Raw genomic sequence first — 9,649 nt, 5'->3', positions numbered from 1 at the left:
AACAGCAGAAGGGGCCAGCAGGGACACGGAGGATGGGCCGAAACCTGCCCCTGTGCCCACCGCAGCCTCGCGGCCCCTAGTTTGCTTATATTTTTACTAATATAGGACCCTGAACACTGTTGAAATAAATCTTAAAATGTTTTTTTAAAAGCTTTCAGTAACCACCCTAGCTGGTTTGGCTCAGTGGATAGAACGTTGGCCTGCAGACTGAAGGGTCCCGGGTTCGATTCCGGTCAAGGGCACATGCTCAGGTTGTGGGCTTGATCCCCAGTAGGGGTCATGCAAGAGGCAGCAGATCAATGATTCTCTCTCATCATTGATGTTTCTATCTCTCTCTCCCTCTCCCTTCCTCTCTGAAATCAATTAAAATATATTATTTTTAAAAAGCTTCCAGTAACCATATCTGTAATTTTTCTTGAAGAAATGAAATGACTCAGTCTTTTTGTCACTGCAATAAAGTGTGGGGATGGTGATAGTAAATTTAATTAACACTTATAAACTTGACTGCAGTAACTTGGTATTGATGGGATTAATGCTGTGAAGTTTTTTTATGACCCCATCAAAATGCAGCTAAGAAGCTTGTTTTAATGACTGAGAATTTTTTTTTGTTTCAATCGTGTATTTTTTTTTAGATGGGAATCAGATGTTAAACTTTAAGAGATGACACAAATTCAAAGGTAAATAGGTGTTCCCTATCAGCTTTGAACCTAAACAATTACAGATTAGCCTTTTATTTGTGTGTAATGTAAAAAGACCCAACAAAAAATAAATATTAAAAATGAAAAGATCCAACAGATTAATAATGTCTAATTCATGTTACTACTTGCTGTTTCTTAAACTTCAGAATGGAATTAATACCATAATTTCTTGATTATTTTCATAACTACACATTTTTACATCTTTGTTGTGTTTTCTCCTTCACTGCTCAGCTGCTTTGCTTTCCTTGCAGGTTTTTCCTCTAAGGAACAGTTTGGGACCTCTCTTATTCTTTAACTTGTACAAGTTGAAGGAGTAGCAATGTAAAAGGGTCCAAGGACAAATTTACTTCAAATACTTCCTCTTTTCAAATTTGTCTTACAAGATCTTTCTCATTTTTTGCTTCATTCTCTAGGATTAAAAGAAAGTCTTTTTTATTTGTTATTTTGTTAGCCTTTTAAGGTCATCTTTCCTTAACTCAATCAAGTATTTGAGAATTTTTGTAATGCATGTATGGATAAAGTCAAAAGCTACTCTTTGGGAGACAAGACTTTATAGTAAAAATCAGTATATAATGCTTTTTGGTGTGATTTATCTAACTCAGATTTCAGGTTACACGTAACAGTATTCCTTCTAGGAAAATAGTACTCATCTATACAAATGGGTCTGATAATTTGATATGCAAGGAAGTATTATGTAAATGAGACCTTTTTGGTTGAATCTATTTTTCCCCAATTAGAAATAACTAGTAACATTTAGCATGAAGTATATAACATTTGAATTTTTGCTTTCTGAATGTAACAAATTTATAGTTAAATATCGGGTTTATAATATTAAAAATGGGGTGTCAATCAACTAGCGCAAGTAAGTACTACATGAAGGTATTCTATTTTAAGAAGTTAACAACCATTCTGCCTGTCAGACAAAATATATTCTGAAGGCTGACTGTTTTGTAATCCGTGATCTGAGTTTTCTTGGAGGTCTGAAATGTATAAAATAATGAAATTATAAAATACTAAACACCTTGGCTTTATTTTGAAGTAATCATTACTTTGAAATTAAAAGATAAGCATTCAGAAGTAATAAAACAACGTATCATGAAACTTAGTTATTATAAATTCCATCTATATTTAAGGTATTGGAAAATACCTTATTGGCAGGTTTTTTTTTTCTGACAAGACACGTGGCATTTTCTTGATTATAGAATTTATTTCTATTTTTATTATTTTTAAATAGTCTCTATGGTTATGAACAACATTTGTTAGCTTCTGTTCTTTCATTAAACTTCACATAAAAAATCATTTTAGCTGTAACCTAAAATGGAAGTCTTTAAAAAATGGGAGATATTAACTTAAAAGCAGATATACTAATTCAGTTTTTGCTGTATTATGACAATCTAATGGAAATTTCTTAAGTTTTCCTCTGTCCTAACTCAAAAAGTATGTTGGATTTCTTAAATATGTGTTAAGCCAAGAATTTTATCCATATGTTTACAACTTATATACAGCAAAAAGGAGTGTGTATAACTAACTATAGCGAGCAATATAGCTTTGTTCATATTATCTGTTTGTCAGAAGAATAAAAGATGAATTAATTTTTTTAAATGTCCAATTACTAAGTTGTACACCTGAAATTAATATAGTATTACACATGTCAACTGTAATTCAAAAATAAAGTATTTAAAAGTTTTTTTTTCACAAGTGGTGCTAACAAAGTTTTTTCCCCTATTTATTCTTTTTTATAGGATGATTAACAAGTGTACTAAGGTAGTATGAACATATGAACTTTTATAGACAGCACTAGTGGTCCAAAATCCCATCTCATCCCCTCTTTCCAAAGACAAAGAATCTTGCCCATTAACTATTATCCTAACTTCTGATACCACTGACAATATTCTTTAAAAATATTATGTAAGTAAAATTATACCATACATATTCTTTTTATCTGGCTTTTTTTTTTTACTCAACATTATGTTTCAGAGACACATCCATGCTATAGGATTGATTCATTTTAATTGCTGTAGGGCAGAGGTTGCTGAACACATTTGCTCATTTATACATTACCTATGGCTGTTTTCTCAATATAACAGCAAAGTTGAGACCATATAGCCCCAAAAACCTAAGACTTACTTAGCTGGTCCTTTAGAGGAAAAGTATACCAAAATCTGCTACACAGCATTAATTCTCAAACTTGAATGTACAGCCCTGGCCAGGTAGCTCAATTAGTTAGACAGCTGCAGCCCCACTCACACCTGCTGCTGGCCCTAGCCCAAATTGCTCTGCATTGTCAGCAGGTGCGAGCAGGGCCGATGCCGTCAGTGCATGGGAGCGGCGGCAGCGGGAGCGGAGCTGCTGGCAGAAGGGGCCCTGTGGTCATGGCAGGAGCACAGAGGATGGGCCAAGACCCGCCCTTGTGCCCACCACAGCCTTGCAGCCCACAGTTCCTTTCAAGGTGCACGACTTCATGCACTGGGCCCCTAGTCAATTAATAAATTTTCGAGCAGGGCCGATGCCGTCAGTGCATGGGAGCGGCGGCAGCGGGAGCGGAGCTGCTGGCAGAAGGGGCCCTGTGGTCATGGCAGGAGCACAGAGGATGGGCCAAGACCCGCCCTTGTGCCCACCACAGCCTTGCAGCCCACAGTTCCTTTCAAGGTGCACGAATTCATGCACTGGGCCCCTAGTCAATTAATAAATTTAAAAAAAAAACTTTAATGTACAACAGAATCACATGGAGAGCTTATTAAAACACAGACTGCTGCCCTAGTTGGTTTGGCTCAGTGGATAGAGCTTAGGCCTGAGGACTGAAGGGTCACAGGTTGATCAGGGCACATGCAGGAGGCAACCATTCTGGGGTTTTTTTCTCTCTCTGACTCTCCCCCTCCCTTCCACTCTCTCTAAAAATCAATGAAAAAATATCCTCAGGTAAGGATTAACAAAAATATAACATAAAACACAGACTGCTGGGACCCATGCCCAGAATTTCTGAAGTAGGTATAGGGAGGAGTCCAATAGTTGCATTTCTAACAAGTTCCTTGGAAATGCTGATGCTACCAGTAAAGTTAAGGGAAGAACAAAACTTTTGAGAACCAATGCTGTAGAATATTTATATGCAATTTATTCCCCCATTGCACTATCAATAGACATTACAGTTACTCCCAATTTTTGGTCATTAAAAATGCTATTTTGAATATTTCTGTACAAAACCTTCGGTGTGCATTTATATGCATTCTGAATGTGAAAACACAGGCTTATAAACTACACCAGTATAACCTCAGCAGATAGTGCCAAAAAACTTTCTAAATAGTTGTACCAATTTATGCACCCACCACCAGTGTAGGGGACTTTCTCATGCACAGTATTTATCTAATACTTGTATTATCAGTCTTTTTCATTTTAGTCATTCTGGTGAATGCTTAGGGGTATCTCATTGTGGTTTTAATTTTTATTTCCCTGATGACTAATAAAGTATGAAATCTTTTCCATGTTCACTGCTCAATTAGATGTCATCACATGCCTACCCTCCTATATAATAAAAGCCTAATATGCTGTGTTCAGTTGACCAGTTGGGCATTCAACCAATCAAAGCGTAATATGCTAATGACATGCTAAGGCTGCTCAACTGCTCACTATGATGTGCACTGACCACCAGGGGGCAGACAGTTGACTGGTCGACCAGTCACTATGACGTGTACTGACCACCAGGGGGCAGATGCTCCGACTGGTAGGTTAGCTTGCTGCTGGGGTCTGGCTGATCGGGACTGAACAAGACAGGCCAGACACGCCCTGGAGCACTCCCACGGTCCTTCCCTGGCTGGCCAGCTTCCTGTGTCTCTCCTCGGTCCCGATCGTGCACCAGTGGGGTCCCTTGGCCTGGCCTGCACCCTCTCACAATCCGGGCCCCCTCGGGGGATTTCAGAGAGCCGGTTTCAGCCCGATCCCGCAGGCCAGGCCAAAGGACCCCACTGGTGCATGAATTTGTGCACCAGGCCTCTAGTGTTTATGATAAAAACTCTGAGGAAACATTCTTCCTTGTTCTCAATCTTAGGGGGAAAGCATTCAGTTTGTTTCAATTAACTATATTACCTGTAAGTTTTTTGTGAATGCCCTTTATCAGAAAGTTCCCTTCTATACCTAGTTTGCTAAGTGTTTTTTTTTAACGTATATAATTTTATCAAATGCTTTTTTATACTTCACTAGAGGCCCGGTGCACAAAATTCGTGCACGGGGGGCAGGGGGGTTGTCCCTCAGCCCAACCTGCACCCTCTCCAATCTGGGACCCCTCAAGGGATGTCTGCCCATTTAGGCCCAATCCCTTTGGCCTGGTCATCCCTAACTGCCCTCCCCTGCTGGCTTGATCACCCTCAACTGCCCTCCCCTGCCGGCCATCTTATGTGTTGGAGTGATGGTCACTTTGCATATTACCTCTTTATTATATAGGAGGATTGAGATCATCATGAGGTATTTTTTCTTCATTTTGTTACTAGATGAATTAAATTAATTGATGGCTAGATGTTAACTCACACTGGGAAAGAACTCCACTTGGTTCTGATGTATTACCCTTTTATATATCTTGCTGAATTTAGTTTGCTAATTTTGTTTAAAGTTTTGGAATCTATGTTTATGAGCGATACTAACCTTAAATTTATTTTTTTAAATCCTCACCTGAGGATATGTTTATTGATTTTAGAGAGAGGGAGAGAGAGAAATATCAATGTGAGAGAGAAACATTGATAGGCTGCCTCTCACATGCAGCTCTGCCAGGGACTTGAACCTGCAACCTAGGTATGTGCCCTGACAAGGAATTAAACCTGTGACATTTTGGTGTATAGGACCACGTTCCAACAAACTGAGCCACACAGGCAAAGGCAATTTCCACTTCTAATATCCTTGAAAGATTTGGGTATCAAGTTGTCCTGGCTCCCTAAAATACATTGAATTGACCCTTTTTTTCTATTTCACATAATGCTTTATGTAAAACCAATCTTCTTTTGTGTTCATAGAATTCACCAGTGACGCCATCTTGGCTTACAATGTTCTTTATGAAAAGATTTTTTATTAAATATTCAATTTCTTTAATAGATATAGATACAAATTTTGTATTGCTTATATGTCAGTTCTGAAAATGTTTTTTTCCCTATCATTTGATAAGTCTACTTAAAAACATAAAGTTGTTTTAACTATTGGAGTCTCCACGGCTCCTCCTTGCTCTTGAATCTGTTCAGTATCTCACACTTCAAGCTGGACTCTTTCCGAATCAGCAGTCCTTTACCAGAATAGAAAAGTCCATAAATAATGGGCTCATCTCCCTGGATTTCATTCTTACAGATCTAAGCACAGTAAAATTTTATTTATTTGAAGGTACTCCAATACTTTCAAATATAATTTGCTCAGTTTTTTTCAGGTGTTCCTCAAGGCAAGTTTAGTGAAAATTACCTAGTCTGACATCCCCAGAAGTGGGATAGACAGAAGAAAAACTCACCAGATTATGAACTCCTCAAATAATATCCCTGGAACTCTAAATTTTCTATCTTCAATGCCTAGCACAGTGCCTGACACAATTATTTTTCAATTTATTGATGAATCAATGACCTGGAGGATAATTCTGAGCAAGTAAAGAAAATAAGAAGAGAACACTATTATAAATGACATATACTGATTTGAAATATATTTTCAAATCACAGAAACCTCTTTTGTTTTGTCTCTTATTCCACAGTTTCTCTACTAAAACTCTGATTCAGGACTCACTCACTAACCCACACTACTTCAACTGGCTCATATACATGGCTCATATATGATGTCCTTTCTTCTAGTTCACCTCTCTTCAGTCCATCTCCCTTAGTTCCAATTCAAATCCTCCACTAAATATATTTCAAATATCTCCTCATTCTCTAAAATTCTAATCTTCTCTTCATGATATACGACTCACAACTATCTGACCTTAGGCTATTTCATCAAACTTACCTTTCTTCCTGCCTGCATTCTTTATTTTATACCCTATATTTTAGCTACACTGATTCAGTTCATCAAAAGTGCTATGTCATTTTATATCAAAGTTTTAAGGAAATTGTTACCTTTTGTTTAAAATATATTTTCCCCATTGACAATCTGGTAAACTCAACCTTCCATTAAAAACTATGTTCCAGAATCATCCCTGGGAAATCTTTGCAGACTTTCAGGAAGTTCTAATCAACTTCATTCTTTATATCACTACTTTACCTTATATCTAATTATAGCATTTACTATCCTACACAACAATACTACATCCTGTGTGCCTATGTACTACTTTTGAACAAAATGTAAAGGTGAGGCGAGAGGAGTGTGTCGGTGCTAAGGATTAACAATGGACACGCAGAAGGAATTCCAAACCCCAAAGCAGCAGCCAATGATATATATCTGTGGAGGATGTCACGCAGAAATGAAATAAAATCCAGGGATCCAATCAGATGCAGAGAATGAGGATACAGAATAATGTACAAGAAGGACTAAAAGATTGGTGGTTTTTGATGCTCGATGAAACGGAATTCAGAAGAATATCTTTGTTTGCATTTGGATTTGCTGTTATTGTTGTATAGTTTTGATGAGTATACTTATCTTTATGAATACAACTATATACACATGATTTCATTTTAAAAACCATATTGTATTTAGGTGTCTATTATAAAGATTGTTTTCTGTTCAGTTCAAAAGAAAAAAATGTAAAGGTGAACTTCCGTAATCAAGATTTTCAAGATGTTTTCTCCCAAAGAAGATTTTATACTTTACTATTTTTATCTCCATTTTCAAAAATTGTATCTCCTTAACTGATCTGTATTCAATTGAATTTAACAAATAATCACTGGGTACCCATCTCATACCAGGTACCACTGATAAATAATCCCAGCAAATCCATTTTAAGAGAAAAACTTGAGGAGAGAAAGAATAAAATAGATGAGATGGCAAATAGGTGTAAGGTTTCTAAACTTTCCAGAAGTAACATTGAAACACAATTACATTATATCACAAATTACAAAAGAGAATACTGAGACTTGAAAAAAAATAGAGATATGCCTTAGAATCTAAGCCTTCTGATCCATAGTTCCAACACATTACCCAAACTTATGATATTCATAGTAGCAAATCAATGAGAATCACCCACCCCAAGTAGTTATGAACACATTTTCCATGAACTCTAAGGTTTTATTTTATAGATGTTTTTAGGTAAGACATTTCTTCTGGCTCCCCCATGTCTAATCTAGACTTCTAGAAAAGGTAAGAATAATTTCAGTTCACAATAACAGAATAAATGTCTTCTTCAAAAACAACTTATCCAATCTTCTGGTTGTTTTCTCTTTTTAAATAGATATATACTTTTTCATTGATTGCAGAGAGGAAGGAAGAGAGAAAGACAGAAACATCAATGATGAGAGAGAATCGTTAATCAGATGCCTCCTGCATGCCCCACACTGGGGATCGAGCCTGCAACCTGGCATGTTCCCTGACCAGGAATCGAACCGTGACCTGCTGGCTCATAGGTCAATGCTCAACCACTGAACCACACCAGCCGGCACCAGTCTTCTGTTTAATGATCCACAGAGCAAGTGGTGCTTTGCTTTTTAAAGTACAGAACACATCAACTACATGCAATCCTTCGCCCCCCCCTCCCAACACATATACCCATTTGCAAGAGATAAAAATACTAACTTGGCATGAGCTAGTTTAAAGAACACTGGACTGTTAAGAGACCAATCCCAGCTAAGCTTTTGATTAAAAGCAAAAATTATGGAACTAGAGTCTTAAGGACTGAATACTTTCTTTAGGCATCACCTGTAAAACTAGAATAAAAATAATAGGACCTGCCTAAGAAATAGTAGGCACTACATTATGCTAGCTGCTATTATAACAAACAATACTATCTTTTTGTTGTTAATCCTCACCTCAGGATATTTTTTCCATTGACTTTTAGAGAGAGTGGGAGGAGAGGAGAAAGAGACACAGAGAGAGAAAGACAGAGAGAGAGAGAGAGAGAGAGAGAGAGAGAGAGAGAGACTGCTGTGAAAGAGCGCATTGATTGGTTGTCTCCCGCATGTGCCTGGACCAGGGCCAGGGATCAAACCTGCCAACCCATGTATGTGCCCTTGACTGGGACTAAAACCCACCACCCTTCAGTGTGCAGGCCAGCGCTCTAACCACTGAGAAACATCAGCCAGGGTGTAATACTAATACCATCTTTTTTAAAAAAAAAACTCTTTATTGTTAAGATTATTACAGATGTCCCTCTTTTTTCCCCTCAATGCCCCCCTCCACGTGGTTTCCACCTAGCCCCATGCCTTTGCCAACCTACTGCCTGTGTCCATAGGTAATGCATATATGTATATAAGACCTTTGTTTAATTTCTTCCCATCCCCCCTGCCCCCCTTACTTCTGAGAATCATCAGTCTGTTCCATTTCCATGCCTCTGAACCTATTTTATTCACCAGTTTATTCTGTTCATTAGATTTCTTATTAGTTTGATTTTTATATTCAATTGTTGATAGCTATGTATTTGTTGCCATTTTGTTCATATTTTTGAACACTCTCTTTTTCTTCTTCTTTCTCTTCTTAAAGAATACCCTTCAACCTTTCATATAATATTGGTTTGGTGGTGATGAACTCCTTTAGCTTTTTCTTATCTGTGAAGCTCTTTATCTGACCTTCAATTCTAAATTATAGCTTTGCTGGGTAGAGTATTCTTGCTCGTAGGTCCTTGTTATTCATCACTTGGAATATTTCTTGCCACTCCCTTCTGGCCTGCATAGTTTCTATTGAGAAATCACCTGACAGTCATAAGGGCATTCCCTTGTATGTAACTAACTGCTTTTCTCTTGCTGCTTTTAAGATTCTCTCTTTGTCTTTTGCCCTTGGCATTTTAATTATGATGTGGTCCTCTTTGTATTCCTCTTATTTGAGACTCTCTGTGCTTCCTGGACTTGTAAGTC

At 37.6% G+C, this 9,649-nt stretch overlaps 1 protein-coding gene and 2 pseudogenes across 10 annotated transcripts in view; 2 read left to right on the top strand and 1 right to left on the bottom strand.

The window, feature by feature from the left end:
* Positions 1-993, top strand: part of LOC102254263 — a 6,145-nt pseudogene extending 5,152 nt beyond the window's left edge.
* The window catches only part of MYO9A (myosin IXA), a 423,504-nt gene that overhangs the window by 224,189 nt on the left and 189,666 nt on the right, over positions 1-9,649 (bottom strand). The window lies entirely within an intron of this gene.
* LOC102251196 lies at positions 7,009-7,373 on the top strand (annotated as a pseudogene).

The sequence above is a fragment of the Myotis brandtii genome, unplaced genomic scaffold (genome assembly GCF_000412655.1).
Source record: "Myotis brandtii unplaced genomic scaffold, ASM41265v1 scaffold74, whole genome shotgun sequence".
In the NCBI taxonomy this organism is placed as follows: Eukaryota; Metazoa; Chordata; class Mammalia; order Chiroptera; family Vespertilionidae; genus Myotis; species Myotis brandtii.
Note: the sequence above shows the minus strand (reverse complement) of the source record. Positions and strands in the feature narration are given on the sequence as shown.